This window comes from Sturnus vulgaris, chromosome 7, assembly GCF_052056855.1.
Source record: "Sturnus vulgaris isolate bStuVul1 chromosome 7, bStuVul1.hap1, whole genome shotgun sequence".
Taxonomy (NCBI): Eukaryota; Metazoa; Chordata; class Aves; order Passeriformes; family Sturnidae; genus Sturnus; species Sturnus vulgaris.
This window is the reverse complement of record NC_142249.1, coordinates 32,169,021-32,187,686: the sequence shown is the minus strand read 5'-3', so window position 1 is coordinate 32,187,686 and position 18,666 is coordinate 32,169,021. Positions and strand designations below refer to the sequence as shown.

General features: G+C 39.7%; 1 protein-coding gene across 14 annotated transcripts in view; it reads right to left on the bottom strand.

Moving 5' to 3' along the window:
- The window catches only part of KALRN (kalirin RhoGEF kinase), a 465,057-nt gene that overhangs the window by 215,082 nt on the left and 231,309 nt on the right, over positions 1–18,666 (bottom strand). The gene's annotated exons all lie outside the window — the stretch shown is intronic.

Genomic DNA, 18,666 nt, shown 5'->3' with positions numbered 1-18,666 from the left:
GAAAATCCCAGATACATTTCTTCAAATTGCTTGACAGCCATGTGCCAACTGGTCCACTAAGAGCTTTTCTGCAGCATGTTTTTAACTAGGAATGACTACATGCCTTGTAATGGCAATTACTGGGGGCCAGTCACCCAGCATTTGTGTTGTTAACAGTCTACAAATAACCCCATTAACAATCTCTTTCCTCTTGTCAGGAGTTTTCAATATATCTATTAAAAAGGGAAGCAGAGCCAAATTCAAGTTTGGAACAAATCTCTTCTTACATTCTTTTTTTAAACAGTAAATGGCTTTACTTTAAACAATGTTTCATATTAAATTAGTATGCAGTATGTGCTTTTTATTTATTAATAATTGATATCCACTTACTGTAACTCTACAGAAAACTATTCCAATAACTTTTTCATGCTTATAGCATTGAAGTAGTCATCAGAGAATAACTTGCTGAACAGCATTTTCTGTTCTTGGATACCCATGTTAACATATCTGACCACTCCAGTCATCAGTGAATTTGTTTTCACGACCACTCTCTGAAACACATAAATTCTATAATTTCATTTTGCATTGGGGGGGGGGGGGGGGGCAATAAAAACATTACATATATACATTGTAAATATTATATAAAAAGTCTAAGTGAATTCCTGAGTTGTCCCAGGAAACTGGCAAAAGACGATGTCAGTATGAGGCTCTGATAATCTGATAGGCCTAATTAACAAAAGATGCTAAAGATCAACATTTACTAAGCTGCTCATAAAGATTTGTTTCCGTCATAAAAGGCGCAGAAAATTGGCAAATGAGATATGGAATAACTGAGTGAATAAAGCAAAAGTAAGGACATAAATCTGTGTGGACACAAAGCACTTAATCTGCCGTGTAAACAATGAGAAATATGAAGCAGTCAGCCTGTGGCAAATGCAAGAACTCTGAAAGGTTCCCAGTCAAACCTGAAATCACCAGCACTTGTAAACATCCACATGTCAGCCTATTTGGAGAAATTCTCCCTTAGCCTGAAGAAAGGAAATGTCTTTAGAACTAGAATAACTGTGTAATAATTCAAGACAAACATTTAACATTCTAATTGAGAGCACGGACTTTGTAACTTACTCTACTGCCAAAAATTAACATCCTGAGATACAGGTCGACACTGAAGTTACAGTCACTTAGTTAAAATAATTTAGTTATGCCTTAAAAACTTAAGTAGCTTAAAAACTTAAGTAGCCATTAAAAGTGAAGTTAAGAGTTTTTTCCAAATTAAATCTTCAGATTTCCTAATTGTGCTTTATTGCCAAGCTGTATTTTATTCTAGCTAGGAAAGGACTGTAACTCATGAGTTCTTTGGAATTAAAAGAACTGTTAAATCTGTTTCTGTTCATTGGGGTAGCTATAATATGCTAATATCTCTTTTTTAAAAATTATTTTTATTTCGCTAGTTTAAGATCAACATTGATAGAAGCATTATTTTCTATTATGATGTGCATGTCCTGTCTCCTTATCTCCTCAAGAGCACAATTACACACCCAACAAAATAAGCAGCAAACCCAGGTCATTGAGAAAATGAAGTAAAACTCAGTACAGTTGCAGCAGGCTGACTGTGCCAGCTATTACAGTCATTATATGGCTGGGTAAGCACAAGATTCAAAATGCTACCTGGAGGAAGAATAACCCTGACTGTCCCTGTAGAATGATCTGTGTAACTGTTAAAACAATAATAGTGGCAATTCAGACAGGTTTCATCTGAGCAGAGCATTGGGAAGGAGGTGTTTGAAGACAGCCACTTCCAGAGCTCTTTCCACGCTTTTTTTGGGTCCTTTTTGCTGAGGACCAAACTGCTGCCTAAGGGAAGTCTATGACCTATGGCACAACTAAACTGACAAAACAAATCCTGCCCAGGCAAAGTCAGAGGAAAACATACTTGAGAGTCCACTGGCAGGGAATGCTGATAGTTTGTATGGGATACTGTAGGAAAACATGGGAAGAAAGAGATAGAAGAATCGTTTGAGAGGGAAAAGGTTGAAGAAGCAATCAGGCAATAATTTAGCAAAGTCCTGGGATGATAATTGCTCTTCCTTTAGGCTAATTTCTATGATGGGAATATGGCAAGATGATTGCATTAGTGCAGCTAAGGTCAAGTCTTTTAAAAAGTTGAAAAGAGTTAATTTAATTTTCAAACAAGAAAAAGCAATGGGCCTCTATTTTAAAAGGGAAAGCAGACATTTCAAGAGAGCACTTTGAAAATGAAGTCTCTTTCTGTAGGTATCTTTTCTAATCAGGAAATGTGAAAACTAAGAAACATCTCATAACTTTATCCAATTTAAATCAAAATCTCCTTGGGAACCAATTCTTTCTCATCAAATCCTCATGATCTGCACCCATTTAACATGAACACAAAATGTCAAAGGAGTAGTAAATCCATTACTTTAAGGAACTATATCTGCTCTCGAAGTTAGCTGAAAAACTTCTGTATTTTCACACCTTTTAAACTGCATTTCTTTTAGGAGAAACAAAAGAAGATGCAATGAGGATGACCTGGGTAAGAATCATTAAAGTCAGGAAGGAACTTGAAGATCATTGACTCCAACCCATCATTGCCAAGCCCATCACTAAACCAGGTCCCTAAGATTCTGCATGTCTTTGAAATACCTCCAGGGATGGTGACTCCACACTTTCCCAGGCAGCCTGAGCCCTGAGGGCTGCTCAAACACAGCAGTTACTGACCCCTGCCCTGGTGCAACAGGAAGAGATGAGAAGTGTGAGCTGGTGATTAAGATGCAGCATGTGGTACCAGCAGTGACAGAGCACCCTGACTTCTGCATTTGACCCGGGCCATGTGGAACAGTTCCACTGCTCCTGAGTGAGGTGACCCACTCGAGTATCTTGGCCAAAGGAATCATTAATCTTTGTTACCCTGAGACCCACTGTTGTTGCCATAGTGACTCTTAAAACTAGGTTATTCTGAAAACTGAAAATAAATTATACCATGTTACACTTCGAGCAGTTAAGAGTCAGATCTTGATCTCAAAACAGTACAAACCTGGTATAATTCAAAGGGGTTAGTTTAACTCTTTGGTAACATAGTTGTAATAAATTCCAGAGCAATTCCACCTAATTTATTCAGCTTTAAATGAGGCCCCATTTCAAATAGGTGCATAAGCATTGCCTAACTTTAAACATATGGATAAAGCCTCTAGAATTGTGTAGTGAAAGGAAGCTAGCCAGTATTAAGCTGCCACTATGAGCATTTTCTTGCTTGCTTTTGAGACTATGGGCTAACTGAATTCTGATGAGATGCAGGAATTCATATGGCACTTGAAAATTCATAAGAAGCAAACCTTATCTTCACTTTTTCTGTAGATGCTATTATGAATTCTCCATAGCTCCAAGGCCCTGCATGTCTGAAACTGCTATTCCAGAAGCTCTGTTTTCGCCAAGCCTGCTTTTTGTAACCAAGAAATGCAGTTAAAAGGTTCATGTTTCAGATCATACTTCACATCCAAAGCTTATTATAAATGTTTTGTTCCACTGCACAGCATCAAAATTCAATCTTTTCTGTCAAAGCCCTTCAAAACTGTAGAAGCCTAGTTAGTAATACTAACTGTATGTACCAGATTTTGCAAATACAAGACAGAATCCCTTGATACTTCATTTTCTTCTAGCAGAACAAGAAGCTACAAATCATATATTCATTTATGAACAACACAGTTAAAAAAATATGTGCTCTCAGGTTACCCACAAATCACTCCTTTACTGGGAGGCAAAAGCACCTTTAAGAGATACTTTGCACATTTGCCAGGGAGATCACTGACTATGAGTAGAGGCAGCAGCCTCTACTAGTGTGGGATTGTCAACTCCTCTCCACTGGAATTCCATCTAGTGGATAATGCTGCTCTGTGCAGGATGGCATGGCCAGCCCACTCCTGGCCTGCTACCAGGCCCTCCAGGAGAACTTGGTGTCAGCAACAGCACCAGGGAAGACAGAACAAGCACTGAGAATCAGAAGAAAAACAAAATGAAAAATCTCCCCTAACTCACAACAACTCAAGGAGACTTAAGAAATACTAATCTTCTGTAATGAATAAAATGCACACACAGTCTGATTTAAATCAGTTTCTTTTTGTATTCTAAATCATTGCTGAAAATAGATTCCTTTTCCCGATTAACCCTGGCCCTGTCACAGCAGGGTAATGTCAAGTAAAGGTCTAGCTGAGAAAATACAGTGAAATACAAAGGAACTTATCCTCTGGCTTTTCCTGCTATTATTAATGGTTTATAATAGAACCCAAAACAAAACTCAGTCATTCTCGTCTGTGGTTTCTACCTCCTAATAAAACTGAGCTCGCTTTTTCACTTCTTTCTTCATCATAAATTTATGTTGGGGGCACAATAAAATAAAAGATGGGGATCACGCCTCATGTTTAAACCAGAAACATCAACTTTGGCTCCCATGAAATGATTTTTATTTCCAGAGGCTCTAAATCTCAGATCTTGTTCTCACCAAAAGCCACAGAGAAGTCTGAACTGCCTTCAGCAAATGTGGATCAAAGACCCCACGTTTGTCAAGCTAAGAGGCAGGAACTATTTGTGCATCCAGCAGGATCTGAACCTCTGGACACACATCTCACCATCATGTTCTATTTTCCATGTAGCCACGTGTGAACACATGTAGTTCGTAGGTTGTAGTGCACAGGTTGAAGCAGGTAAGTGCAGTCCCACGTACAGGCAGAGCCCTGATGATGCAGCTCAGCAGCACCAGGAGGGAACAGCGCCTTTCTCTGTTCACTGTTTTGGGTCAAATATGTCAAATCACGAAAGAGTTTCAAGAAATAAGTAGAAAGCAATAAGGATGTCATATTAAAAGTAGACTGGAATTGGAGTGATTTTGTTCAACGCACAGCATGGCAGTTCAGCAAATGACTCAATATCCCTGCCTCCATTCACTTTTCTAAAATGACATTAATCACATTTACAGTCGAAAAAAGCAAGGCTGACAGAGAAAGTGGAAAGAAAGCTGCCTTCCACTTTAAGTTTTTGCAGCTTCTAGAAATATGTGGTTCCAAATTTGGTTGGGGATTCTAGGAACGTTTTCCATTAAAGGAAACACACTGAAATATTATAAATAATAAGCAACGTGATGGCAGCTGCACAAAAGGGAACAGGCAATCCATTGAAAAGCAGGGCTTTAAGATCAGGTGCAAGCTGCTCCCAAACCACTCTGGTACAAACGCCTAATTGCTGAGCATATACCTATAAATCCTGAAATATCATAGTTTGATCTGTGCATGCAGGAATGACTAATTCATCTTTCAGAAAATAATACAGCCACCCTACCAAGTTCTTCTGTATTTAATTCAGCCCAGACTCTAAAAAATAAGTCACTTATCTCAAACTGTCTTAAGACATGGTGTAGGCCACTATCATCAGACAAGCAATCTGAGATTTCAGAGGGGTTTTTAGAGCATGTTTGTTTGTTTTAAGGTGGAATTGAGTGAACAGAGCTACCCTCATTAACATAGTCTGAAGACTGGACAAGAAAGATGAATTTTGATACTTCTTCAATCCTTTCTCAAGGAAGATCTCTCTTAAAAGACTACAACAGACAATGCTCCCTAGTCAGCTAAAAATTTTGGACCACCATTTTGCCTTTCCTTTTCACCACAACTCCTGCATGTGGTATGTGTGGACTCAACTGTCTGGGTCTCTTTCAAAAGCAGAGAACTAATACAGCTGCTATTAAGTAGGAGTTTTTAATCACTCCCTGCTTTTGCTCTCTAATTGTAGCTATTCCAAATACCACGACATAATTAAAGAAGTCTTTTCAAAAGAAAACATACAGTCCCATTTACCCATAGAGGGAAAAACAACCTTACAGACCTATCAGTATTTTGCTGCATATTGCAACTAAATTAACAAGGGAATTAAATGCAGAGCCAATTAAAATATATTTTTTTTAAATTTCCTTTATTCTCTGGTCTACATTCAACCAAAAAAAGAAGTTTTTATGAAGTCAGATTGTAGGTGGTTTTATGAGCTTCCTGGACATTTTGTGAAAGTTTCACCTCTGCACAATTTTTAATTTTAACAACAAAAATCCAACCTTTGTAGTTGAAAGCCCCACTAGTTTGTCAAAACAGAACATCCATGTTCTGTTCTTTGCAGTGGGGGCAGCCTCACAAAGCACAGCTGACACTGCTGAACGCATCTGAGTAAACTATGCAGCCACTTAGACATGTGGGTCCAGAGGAGTGTCAGGAAAGTCCTAGATATGCAAAAATACATTTATATAGTCTTGTTCACACTTCTCACTGCTTCTAGCACCCACAGATATCCTACAAGCCCATCTGGAAACAGCTCTGTAGGAGTTTATCCAGAGAAGACAGTCCCTGCAGCAGGATTCTTGTTCATCAACAGCTTCTGCAGTGGAAAACACCACAGAATAACAACTCGCCCAGCACCCCCCTTCTTAGAGGTTTCTATTACAAAAATATGCAAACTGGTTATGAAAGGGCTACAGACTTAACAGGATGACTAAGTGAAGACATGCTAAATATCTCCCATAGCAATGGACTGCACACCAATGAGACTGCTCACAACTTTTCTAGCAGAGGCTCAGAAGTTCATGGGGTCTTGCTGCAGCATTTCTCTGCCATTCCCCACTCACCTCCAAGAACTTTCATGTTATTGTAGACTTACAGCCCTGGGCAATAATCACATTTACTCATCTGCTCCCAGATATGTCACCCTCTATGGGCAGCACAGCTGCTCCCCGTGATGGTGAGGGGCACACTGCTCCCACGGAGCTGCTCCACCTGAACTCCTTACCTTTACACAGGCATATATGGCAAAAATAACCTTCTGTCTGCTTTCTGCAGATGGCTAATATGTATTTGTACTGTTCTTCACATCTATAAAAGTATCATGATGGTTTGAAACTGATAGGAGTTTGGAGAAGAGAATACAATGTGTTCTGGTCCCATCCACGTCCTTGTAAAGAAAAGAGTTAGGCCCAGCTCTAGTAATTAGCAAAATGTAGGAATTAGTTATGTCTCTCTTGGAAACAGCACGTTCAGTTCCGGGCTCTGGCAGAGCTGCCTGGGTGTAGGCTGAGCATTTTGAAAGCAAGACTTGTCCCTTTCCTCTGGGCATTGCCTGAGGTCACACAGCCCCAGCCTGCTCCTTCACTAAAGGCCATCATCTGGGATGGGAGCTCCCCAAAAGAGAGTGGGAATGTACACCACAGCTCTTACCCTGAGAAGGAGCTTTTTCAATTTAACATTGCTTTCCTTTGGTAAAGTTCACATTCATCAAATGTATCCCACTTATCTTTCATTTTCTCGATTAAATATTTTACTTCATAAAATTTGGCAACTGCCTCTCTAAAAACATTCCAAGTAAGAGAACAATAGACAGGCAAATGAAGAACTAATGTTTCTTCCTTAATGCCTGGATTGTTACTAATGTTCCCAGATTATTGTTTTTAAGGAAATCAAGAAGAGAAAAAACATCTTCAAGCTAAAAATCTCGTTGTATTTTTTAAATGCTGAACTTCTTTTAGACAAAATTTCAAAGCTGAGTGTAGGTGGAGAAACTATAAATAACCACACTTGTGCATGTTCCTTCTGTACAAGACACAGAAAACGTGCTCTGCATCAGCATAGAAAGATGCTGCTGTGCTCTGCATGAAGCTTCTCCAGGCTGACAGGTAGATTATTTATTTTGCAGTTATGCTGCTGGGTTGCTATTTGTGAGTCTTTTCTACAACTCTCAGTAATCATACCCGGCACTTAGCTGCAGGATAATGAATTAGCAATACAATTAATCAAGTCCGTCAGACTATGACCAACAGTAATATTCAGAAATTCAAAAATATTTTCCTACTTAGGGCATACAGACACGTTTGTTTGTTGCTGTCCATAGCATTAGTTAAAACTGTGATTTTGCTCCTTCTAAGACATTTTTCCCGGGTGTCCTTTTCTTGTCCCATGTTTGTCCTTTCTCATCACTTTTCCAGATGCAACTGCTGGGTCAGACATGGCTGTGGCCAGCTCTAGGTCTAGGTCTGGCTCCCCCCATCTGGCTGTTTGCTTGGACATAAATCAGAGTTTTCTGAAAGAGTGTCCCAGGTCTCTCACAGCTCAAGAGGATGGGAAGAACATTGTCCCAGGCAGAGTAAGCATTGAAGCAAAGGCAACCTGAAAAACTCTTCATTTTTTGCTCAAGCAAATCTCCATTTCATTTTCCTCTATGGTTGTTTCCACCACTTTAGCTTATGCTTTGAAGTTCCCAGGAAGACAAACACCTGACCCTGCTCAATGTTTGGCCCATTTTCTTCCTCATGTGTACTTACATAGGGGATCTCTACAGCTCTTTAGAACCAACAGATGAAACAATACCCTAATTATTAGCAACCTCTTTTACTTTAACAATGCTCAGACTCTGCTGTGACCATGTGCACTTGAAGTTTTATTAATTCCTCAAATAATTATTTAGCATCTTGTGTTTCCTCCTACCTCTAGTAACTCTCTGTTTTGCTTCTCTAGCACCACACCAACAAAAAATCAGCATTTGCAGACCTGATAGTAAGTGGAGATACACACAGGACTCAGCTGATTTTGATTTCTATGATCCTGACCTCCAAGATGTTGCTACTAATGACAGCTATCATCACAGATGATTTTCATGTTTGTGAACACAACAGCACAGCGCTGATTTTCATGTTTTTGAGGAAAAGCTTTCTGATCCTATAGAGAAATTTATGCATTTCAAAGTGTGGCCTTTCATGGCTTATGAAGTATTTTCGTTACATTTGTTTACTTCATTTTTTTTTCTTGGTGGGAGTGTCCAAAGTGTAGAAGGACCCTTTGAAATGTATAGCAGGTGTGCAGGAAGGAAAAGAGAAGCTACATGAGGTCCTTAGAAAAGCTCATTATTTCCAAATGTATAAACAGAGCAATTGATTTGAACTCTGCCAATGACAGATGTGCCTATGGGTTTCAAAGGGGAAACAAAGCAAACTAAAAGGGAGTGGTTAAAGATTCAGAAAAAAACACAACTGTTCTTCACAGTTCCAACACTGTTTTGCTTTATGGTCCCTTCCAGAGCCTCAGTTTGGAAAACAAAGAAAGAAATTTTCCGTCAGATAAATGTCAGACTAGGATAACAGTATTATTACTGCTATCACAAAATGTACATTTTGATAGTATCAACCCACTGAAACCTATTACTTTCTTAAACAAGATATTTAAAGGTAAGCATCAACTAGAAAAGACTGAGAAAGAAAAGATAAGCCTTGCAATAGAGTATCTTTGTTCTCTAGGCCCTAGACAAACATTCAGGCACTCTCCACTGTGTTTGAGTTGCCTACTGCCCCACAGAGGAAACTGCTGATTGGTACTGAATATTGAATAAAGGTTATTAAATAAAGCCTTGCTTTGCGTTACTATGGGGAGCAGATGATTTAATCACCCAGGTTTAACAAGGCTTACAGTCACAGCACACAGCAGAGACAGGTTTAGTAAGAGAACAAGCCCCAGCTGGGTCAAACAGCTCTTGGTACAGTCCTTTGGCAGTAACAGAAAAACTCACCAGGATGGCAAGTGCAGCACTGCAGTGGCCTTAAACATCCCTGCCAGGAGCAGAGCCCTGTGGGGCTGAGCATCCTGCCAACAGCTAGGAAAACACAACCTTTATCCATGGGGCTCTGACCTGATTAGAAACTAGAGGTAAAATATGAGAGTGCACACCATATGGAGAAAAAGCAGGAGAGTAGAAGTGGAGAAGTAGGAGAACAGGGATGAAAGAAGTCCCTGAATGTTGTAAGTGGCTGTTCATAATCAAGGACTTTTCTATGATCTCTTGTCTTTTAAATAAATATCCAGGTGACTCACAACATTTTATCTCCAAGTTTATATGTACCAGGATGTGTGCAGGGAGCTGGGCGTGCAGTGTGTGACCTCCTGACAGTGCTCCCCTGACACTGGGTCCTGCCCAGCAATACAAACCTGCACCACAGCTCCTCCCTCTCCTGCTATAAGGCCACTGGAGCATCTCTTCTGCTGGTGCTTCCTGTCTGTCAGTCACTGTTCAGGAAAACCAGCTGTGCTCAACACAGTGTCCAGGGCAGAGAAATCACAGCTCAGTACTGCAGGTAACTGGGGAAGGGCCAAGTTGCTGTGGTGTGTGAGCAGCTTTGTCTGTGGCACACAGACCATGCTGAGCTGGGCGCTCCCAATTCCAGACACAGCAGGGCTGAAACAAAAAGCCTGGAATGTTTACATCCTTGTGCAATCTCCTGCTGATTCTTCCACATGTCACAGCAGAAAAGGATCCTGTGAGGGTTTCAAAGGCTCAAAGGCCAGTGACCTTACAGATGCACCAGAGAAGGCCATGGATAATGGCAGTGAGGAGCAGTTTGTCAATGGATAGCCCAGGCTCCCAGGGCAGAGAAGTAATGCAAAAATAAACTAGAATATATGGGCAAGAAGGATCAGACTTATGAAAACCCTTTTCAACAAGGAACAACCTTGAGCTGTTCAGAGAAAAGAGGAGACACTTAAATGATTCCAGGAGTGAGACTCATGAACAGAATGAAGGGCAGAAGTGTTTGGGGACTTTCCCTATGAGCACCTTTTTAAAGAAAAACTTGATTTTCCCCAAAATGAAATTTTCTGTGAAAAACTTTCTTTCTTGTTTTTCTTCCAGTTTGACAGCTCCAGGGCTACAGCATCCCCTCGTCCTGAACTACCTTCTCTTATTGTTTCCTAACACCTTGTGCACTTTGAAAACCTGGGGAGGTAAGCACACAGGAACCATACCCAAAATATATTTTGATTGTTTAAAGTTACTTTTTTTGGAGGAACAGGGAAAATAATAATACAAGAAAAGTCTCATTTTGTGGTTTCCCTCCCCCCCACAACTTTCCCTCCTTATTTGGAAAGGGAACCATCTGAAGGTCAGAATGTTTTATATGTTGCTGAAGCCAAAAATAAAAGTTATTTTCTCCATCCCTCAATACACTTTCCATCTAAAAAAATCCAAAAGGCAGGAAAAAAAACCAAGTCAAGAGCTTTCAAAACAAAGAGAGTGGAAAGGTGAAAGACCAACGGATAGACCTAAAATGTGTTTGGTTTGCATATTTTCACATTTGAAAGAGATTTTTGTTAAAAGGAACCATAGTGTAACATAAAAGAAGTTTATGGCTGTAAAAGTATACTGGAGTTGGAGCCAAGCAGCTCTGTCTAAATGTGCCTGAAGGGTTACCCCAGCCTAGGCAATAGCTTCCAGAACTACAATCCAGGTTACAGCTTCTAAAAACAAGCAAGGAGCTTTGTGAAAGACTTCCCTGTGAGGAATATGAAACAAAAGAAGTTGCCTAAAAGTCTCTTGTGAGCTAAAACTCTGTGTTTAGTTCAAAATAGTGCATAACCTCTCTTCCATGGAAAGAAAAACCAGAACTCTTCAGTCATGTTGGTTTGCTAAGGCAGCTACCAGAACCAGGCACAGCCCATAGGAGATGCTAACACAGCAAGGAGCTGCTGCAGAGCATAGCCAGGGAAAGGAGTTTGTGGCATGGAGCAAGGCAGAGCTGTGAGAACTAATGGGAATGACTGGCAGGGAGAGGAGCAGCAGACAGAGACAGGTCATGGTGCAGAGCAGCTCAGCCTATGCTGGCTCTTGCTACCCAGCAAGACATAATAATCTCAAACCATGAAAGTAATTCTTTACAAAGGGGGAAAGTAACCAGCTGGCTGAGCAGCTGCTCTGTGGAGGAAAACACGGGGAAAAATGTTTTAGTTATACATTAGGAACTAGTTTTCATTATGGTGTTTGTTGTCTGGCAAGGTTTTTTTCTCACATCAATGAAAATACCTTTTGTTGGCCATCAGTCAAAAGCAATATGACTGATAACTCTGAGTGACAGGCAGGGCCACAAAAAATCTGGGAGGCCATATGAGGAGATAATTGAAAGGAAAGATCAAGGGGAACAAATGGAGTAGAAAAGAATAACTATTTTGGACTCCTAAACCAGTGCCTAAAATAGCATATTTATTTCTTAGCATAACATACCTTTATTTCATTTTTAGATAGTCCCAAAAATCCTATAAGATCTTTCCATAAGGAGTAAAACTGGAGTAGCAATGACTTTGTTGGTTTAGAGCAAGGATTTGTGAGTCAGACATCCTGACATGAAAAGTTCTAGTCATGAAGCTTGAAGTGACCTTTGGCAGGTTGCTCAACATCAACCTTTTAAAAAACCCATAATCCTGAAATGAAAGAAACCTTAATAAGTGAGAAGCACTTCTATTATTGTTACTTCTTAAAGTTACAGGGCAGAAAGTTTTCTGGCATTCCAGTCTACATCTACTCAAAGACCTTATTTTTCTCCATGTCCTTATGACAATTACTCATTCTAGCAATTGCTTTCAAATATATATATATAGCTGGAGAAAACTCTATTTTATTTCTTTCTTCACCACTGCAACTCTTCTATTTTTGTAGGGCTAATCAGTAACAGACAAGCCTAATTCTCTCTCGTCCTTTGCCATGACACTAAGAGCCAACGATGCCTTTCAGAAACAATAAACTACACATGATATTTTCAGGAATGCTGACATGCAAACAATCCCGGGACAGAAATAGACAATGAGGACATGATACATAATGACCACAAATTCTGTTTAAGTGTAACATCAAATTTTAGCAGTTTGCTGAGGACTGACTTCCCTGCAGAATGCTGGAAAGCAAATCTGGGATCAGGAAGACACTGAATGCCCAGCAGAATGCCATCACACAGGATTTGGGCTTCTGCATCCTAATAAATCTCACCCAATATTAGGTAGTGAACTGAAGGTCTTGTCTGAAGAGCCTACATTATCATTATTTCCCTGACAGTCTCGAAAAAGAGAGGGAAGTATCCAGGGTACAATGAGAGGTTCTCTGGAGATGCCAGTGTCCCTCCACTGACTATAAAAGGAAACCCTGCATTAAGCTCCTGACTCGGATGATTCAGTTATGCTTCTAAAGACAGGCAGGATAAATACAGACCATGGATCATTACACCTGCCTACAGAGAAGGAACTGCATCTTTATATTGCCTTCTCCATTTCTCCATGCTATGACTTGTGTCCTCTTCATCCACTGAAAGACAGATCCAAATCCTCAATGAGTCAGTATGATTTCAGAGGGTTTCCACAAGAGCTTTTTAGCCTAAGAATCCAAACATTTGCCATTCAAGAAGTAGCAAAACTGACCACCTGAAAGGAAGCAGGTCTTGAAGGACAGACAATGCTCTAAACAAGAAAAACACTTTTTGACAGACAAAGGAAAATTTATTTTTTTTCCTGCTCCCCTTCTCACTTCAATAGGTTCAGAGATCAAGCTGGCTTGTTCAGATTTCTTCAGATCTTATCTCCCAAGACAGCTGTGAAGCTCATCAAAGTGTTCTTGCACTGCTCATACATCAGTGCTAAGTAAACTTCAGTTGGTAACTGAATCTGGCCCCTGGAGTTGGATATCCCTTGCACTACTGCTCTGTGTATAAATTAAAAAGTGATCATTATTATTTTTTCATCAGTAACTCTTTAGGAGCACAAAGAACAATGGTCTGCTTGTCTTAATAACTATATAAAGGAAGAATGAGACAAAGGTTGCTTCCAGATAATTTCAAGTTACACTTTAAATCAAATTATGAAGACGACAGTGTATTGTTAATCAGCAACCTCTAAGGGATTTCCAAAATAAATATCTTTAAACAAAAATTTAAAGCTATAGTTCTTTGTGAAGAATCATCCCTGTGCAATCACCAGAAACTGAAGAAATATATGGGCAATATTCTCCTTCCTATTGTGGTTACTTGTTCAGCAAATCCAGCACAATCTGGATAAGGAGTACCAAGGGTTGTGTAGCTATGCAGGGTGCTCTTACTCCATACTCTATCACCACTAGAGCTTAGAGAGACATTTATAGTCAGTAGAAATCATCTGAAACTCCTGCATAATCCTATGCCACTGTGAGTTCAAATTAAGGAATGACAGTCCTTTTTTAACAGTTCAAAATAAGCAACTAAATCACTCACCAATGCTTGTTATTTAAGTGGCCACTTCCACTATATTTGAGCAGGATACTCATCAGCACAAATAAATCAGCACTGGTTACTTTTAAGTCCTCTTCAGAAGATCAGTGGGGACACAGATCTCTTCTCTGTCTGGACTCACACATTGCCTGAAAACGTTCCCATTCATTTGGCAGGAACAATAGGCATGGAATGTAAATTGCCATGAAAAAGCAATTGACAAAATGTTTTATTGTACGGTCTGTGATGGGGATGGGAGCAAACAGAAAACCCTTTTATACAATTGTACATCCTTTACTGCATAAATAATAAAGCAGAGAAGTGCTACATCAGAGGTGTTAGAGATGTATGTGAGTTTGGAGACACATGCACATAGTATTAAGTTGGTCCTTTAGAGCTCTGCAGGTAAAAGTTGTATGGCATGTATGTGTGAACAATTCTATCAGAATTGTCTGGTGAGATATTCATATCAGATAATAAACCAGTGGCACCACCAAATGCTGGAAGGACAAGGTTAGTGAGAATAAAGGTATTTATCTCTTAGTCATGGATAACAGAAGGCTGTTTTCTCTCCTTTTGTACCCCATTGGGAGAAGGTTGCCAAGAAGTTTTACCAGTATTGATTCTTTTTACATTATTTTTGAGGGGGCAATCAAACCATAATTAGAACCTCTACTCACTATCACTTATGGCTGGTAAGGTCACACACATCTTCTAAGCTCAGAGAAAGTACAGCAGTAATACTCTGAAAATGTAAACATGTAAGTGACAAACATTAAATGCATCCCACGACCACATCAATTTACCAAAGGAGTTGTGAAAATTCTCTAGGATGCTTTGAATTGTAATGTTTTAATTAATGACTGACAGGCTAAATCTGTTCAGATGGCACACAGAGCATGTGATGTGTTCTTGCAGGGTGACGTGGCTGAAGTCATCTGGTGGTAAATATAATCTTGAGTTAATTATAATGTTCTTTTTTCTTCCTTAGCAATTGTTTATGAATAAATCTCTTGTTTTACAAGACCCAGTGAAGGTATTATTGTAAACAAAGCATAAAAGCAGATATATAGTCTCATTTCTTTTGTCTTTGAAACAAACTGTGACAAGTTGGAAAACTATAGAATGTTGGAGAACTCTCCACTGCCTTAAAGGGATCAAAACAACCAAGAGTACACATGCAAATGGGGGAGTAATGCACATACCTAATCCTCTAAAATCTTGTGTGAGAGCTAAATGAAACATAAATTGCCTCAAATATCCATGCATTCTTCTGCAAATGGACTGCATAGATCATATGTATCACATGAAGTGTTCAGCATTCTCAGATAGTGTATGGAGACAGATGTTGGCAGAACATTTTTCCATACAAAGGATGTCAGGATCATGCCCTGCTCTGTTTTCTCTGCCAATAAAACCCAGACACACTACAAGTTAAAGTGCTTGGTTATGAAGAGAGACAGCCTTTCCTCTTCAATACTCTGCAGCCTCCCACAATGGCAGCTGGTAAATGTAATGATATCAGAATGGCCACATGGCCTTTTTATCCATCACCAGAGGCAGATAACCACGTAAGGAAACCAAAACTATGTCCTTTAATGTATCTGGGCATGATGCCAACAGAAGGCAAATCCCAAATTTAGAGAAATCAGATGAACCTGACACTAGTCTAGCTTGATCTTCTCAATAACCAAGAGGATTTGAGATATCACTACAGCTGTAAAGGCAACAGTTCCAGCTTTGCTAGCACTGCCTACCCTCTCACCAGTAAATGTTTGTCAGTGTCATCTTGCTGTGTACCACTGGTCTTCATCTGCCATGATGGGCCTGCTCCATTTTGCCATGCAGAGCCACCACAGCTAACTCAACACTGTCCATAGCCAAGAAACCACCAGCACACACAAATCTCTAAACCCACCTATTTTTCCACTCTTCATTTACAGGCAGACATCCCAACCAAAGTGAAGCCAGAAGAAAGAAGCACCAGCAGTGACCTTCAGAGAATCATGGAGAAACACACTGCCTGTGCCAGGCTGTGTTGACTTGCAGGTATGGAAATGATGGAAAGACTAAGAATTTCTGTGAGAGGCAACAAAAGCTGAAGAATGAGAGTATCAGTGTGACTATTCTGACATGAAAGTGTGCTAAAATACCAAGTTCAAGGCTTGCCCAGACCATTTCAATAATGCATCAAATGGGTCTCCATTATCCTTCTACTCTAACAGGTGTGCTTCACTTGAATGAGTTTAAAGAGTGGAGAATTCAGGTGAAACTCTTACCCATGTGAAACAAAGGGGATGTGGAGGCAATGGGGTGAGGAACAGCCTTATAAAATTACTTCAGCTATTTCTAAGGCTGTTTGATAACATTTCATGCTACAAGCCTTTTGCTGCCCTTGCTGTTTCATGGTGTTGCTGTTCATGGGGCAAAGGGAACATGTTAGAGTGGAGAGATGCATGCAGAGGTTGGCAGGATAAATCGGGACTTAACAGTGCAAAGCAGTGGAAATGTGAGAAAATATGAGAACAGTTTCAAATCTCAACAGAAACAGAAATGGTGTTCATTTGATGGTAAATAGTCTGCAGAAGGGGGAGACCCAGAGCAGAGAGGAGCAAAAAGAAAAAGGTACCAGAAATGGGCCAATGCATCTGCAGTAACTACAAAATAATGGCACGAAAGTCAAAGGGATTTTTCTTCTCCCTTACAGGACAGAATCTCAGCACCTCCTCCCCCAACTGTGTTCTAAAAGTATCAAACAGTGCAGTTCTTCCCTATCTGATACCAGAGAACTTCTAAAAAACAACTGAAGCAATGAAGTATTTTACACACTCAGCAACCCAACATTTTTATAATGATCCTAAATACTTTTGGTGTTAAAAGAGTTTCTTGTCAGTTCCTGTCTGTGTTGAACCTCATGGCAGCTAACAAATTTTCTTAACTGCTGTTGCTTTTGTGTGAATGGTGCTCTATTTCCTGTGAAGGCTGCAAATGCAGTTGCACACCATTTATTTTCCTTCCTTCTTTAAAACACTATATATTCATAATTCAGCATCCTCAGCACACTATTATATACCTTGGTTCACATCTGCAAATGGATGTAATTGTATTAATACATAGCTGTAGTAGCAAATAGTCTTGTAAAATGTCTGATGGTGTGAGGTAGTGATTATTTCTAGTGATATTTTATAGAATAACATTTCTTACAGTAATATTGTAACTTGGCAATCCACAGTGTTTACACTGGTTTTTATACAGCAAAATATGTATTTCAGTTATGCTGTGACTGTAGGCATTTTATGCAGTTCAAGGTGAAACCTAGCTAGAATCAGAAGTATTTCCTTGACAGTGTGAAACTCTCTGAGAACACACCCTGACATGCCATTAGTACATACAGCAGGTAGTCTTGCCTTCCAAACAGTGCAGATAAGTAGAAATTATATGAATGAGCCCTGTTAAATGTAGTTTAACCCTCAAATCCAGTTCAAATGGAACACACTTGGCCTACACAAAGCCCTCATCCAGCTAGTCAGTTCTGCAAGACCTCTCTGTACACAGCTGATATTCCATGCCCAAATACTCAATCCCTCTGACAAAACTAACCAGAGTGATTAGATAAGGAGTTACTGATCTCTCAGGGTCCATAAGAGTCTCTTCTTGGAGATATCCTTACCAAAATCTATTAACGTTGTTAATATCAGACTGAGAGGAGGCAAAATGATCTGGGAGTCTCTATTAAGACATGCAACACAACAAAACCTGTCCCTATTAACGCCCACATGTAAGACAAGATTGATGCACAGCAAGTGACATGACAAGAAAGGTATGGATGAACAAGTGAAGGAGTGCAAGCTCTACCACAGATATCATCTTTCACCAGAACTTTTACTGCACTGGACAACAGTTGGAGAGAGTGAGCCATAGGATATCCTGACAGGGAAAACTGCACCTGTGAGAAACTGTTTCATTCTGAACTGTGTGAGAGGAATATCTTCCTTAGAGAAATTATGCTGTATCATTACGTGTTTAGAAGACAGAGAAGTCTAATAAACTCAGAGCTCTCTTGTCAGGATTTCTTCTCCCACATCTTTTCATTTTAGGGGGAACTAGGGGGAACTCAGTTGAAGGTTATTAAATTTTGACAAGGCAAGAAATTATTATAGATAAATGTTGCTTATGATCAGTGACAATATACAGGTAGACAGCTTCATCTGCCAACCAATGGGACTTTAACACAATAAGCATAATAGGAATTGCATGACAGATATACAGGAGGTGATTAACTTAAAAAAAAGCTCACATCAACATACTCAGATATCTTCCTCCTCCTCATGGAATCTACAATTCATATTTCTGTTTAGCTGGGTAACTCATTTATGAGTTACAAAGCATTTATCTTGAATAGTACAGATGTTTAGTGAACAGAATGATTCATCTCTTCCTCTCTACTTTCTAAGTAGGAAAAAGAGATGCCTCCAATGTGTGCTAGGATGGAAGCATGTCTGTCATTAAGTTGTTGCTTCCAGATAATAACTACCCATTAACAGAAAAATTTGGAAAGAGTGCTGCCAACAGAACTCACACAGAGTAATGCTCTCTAAAGT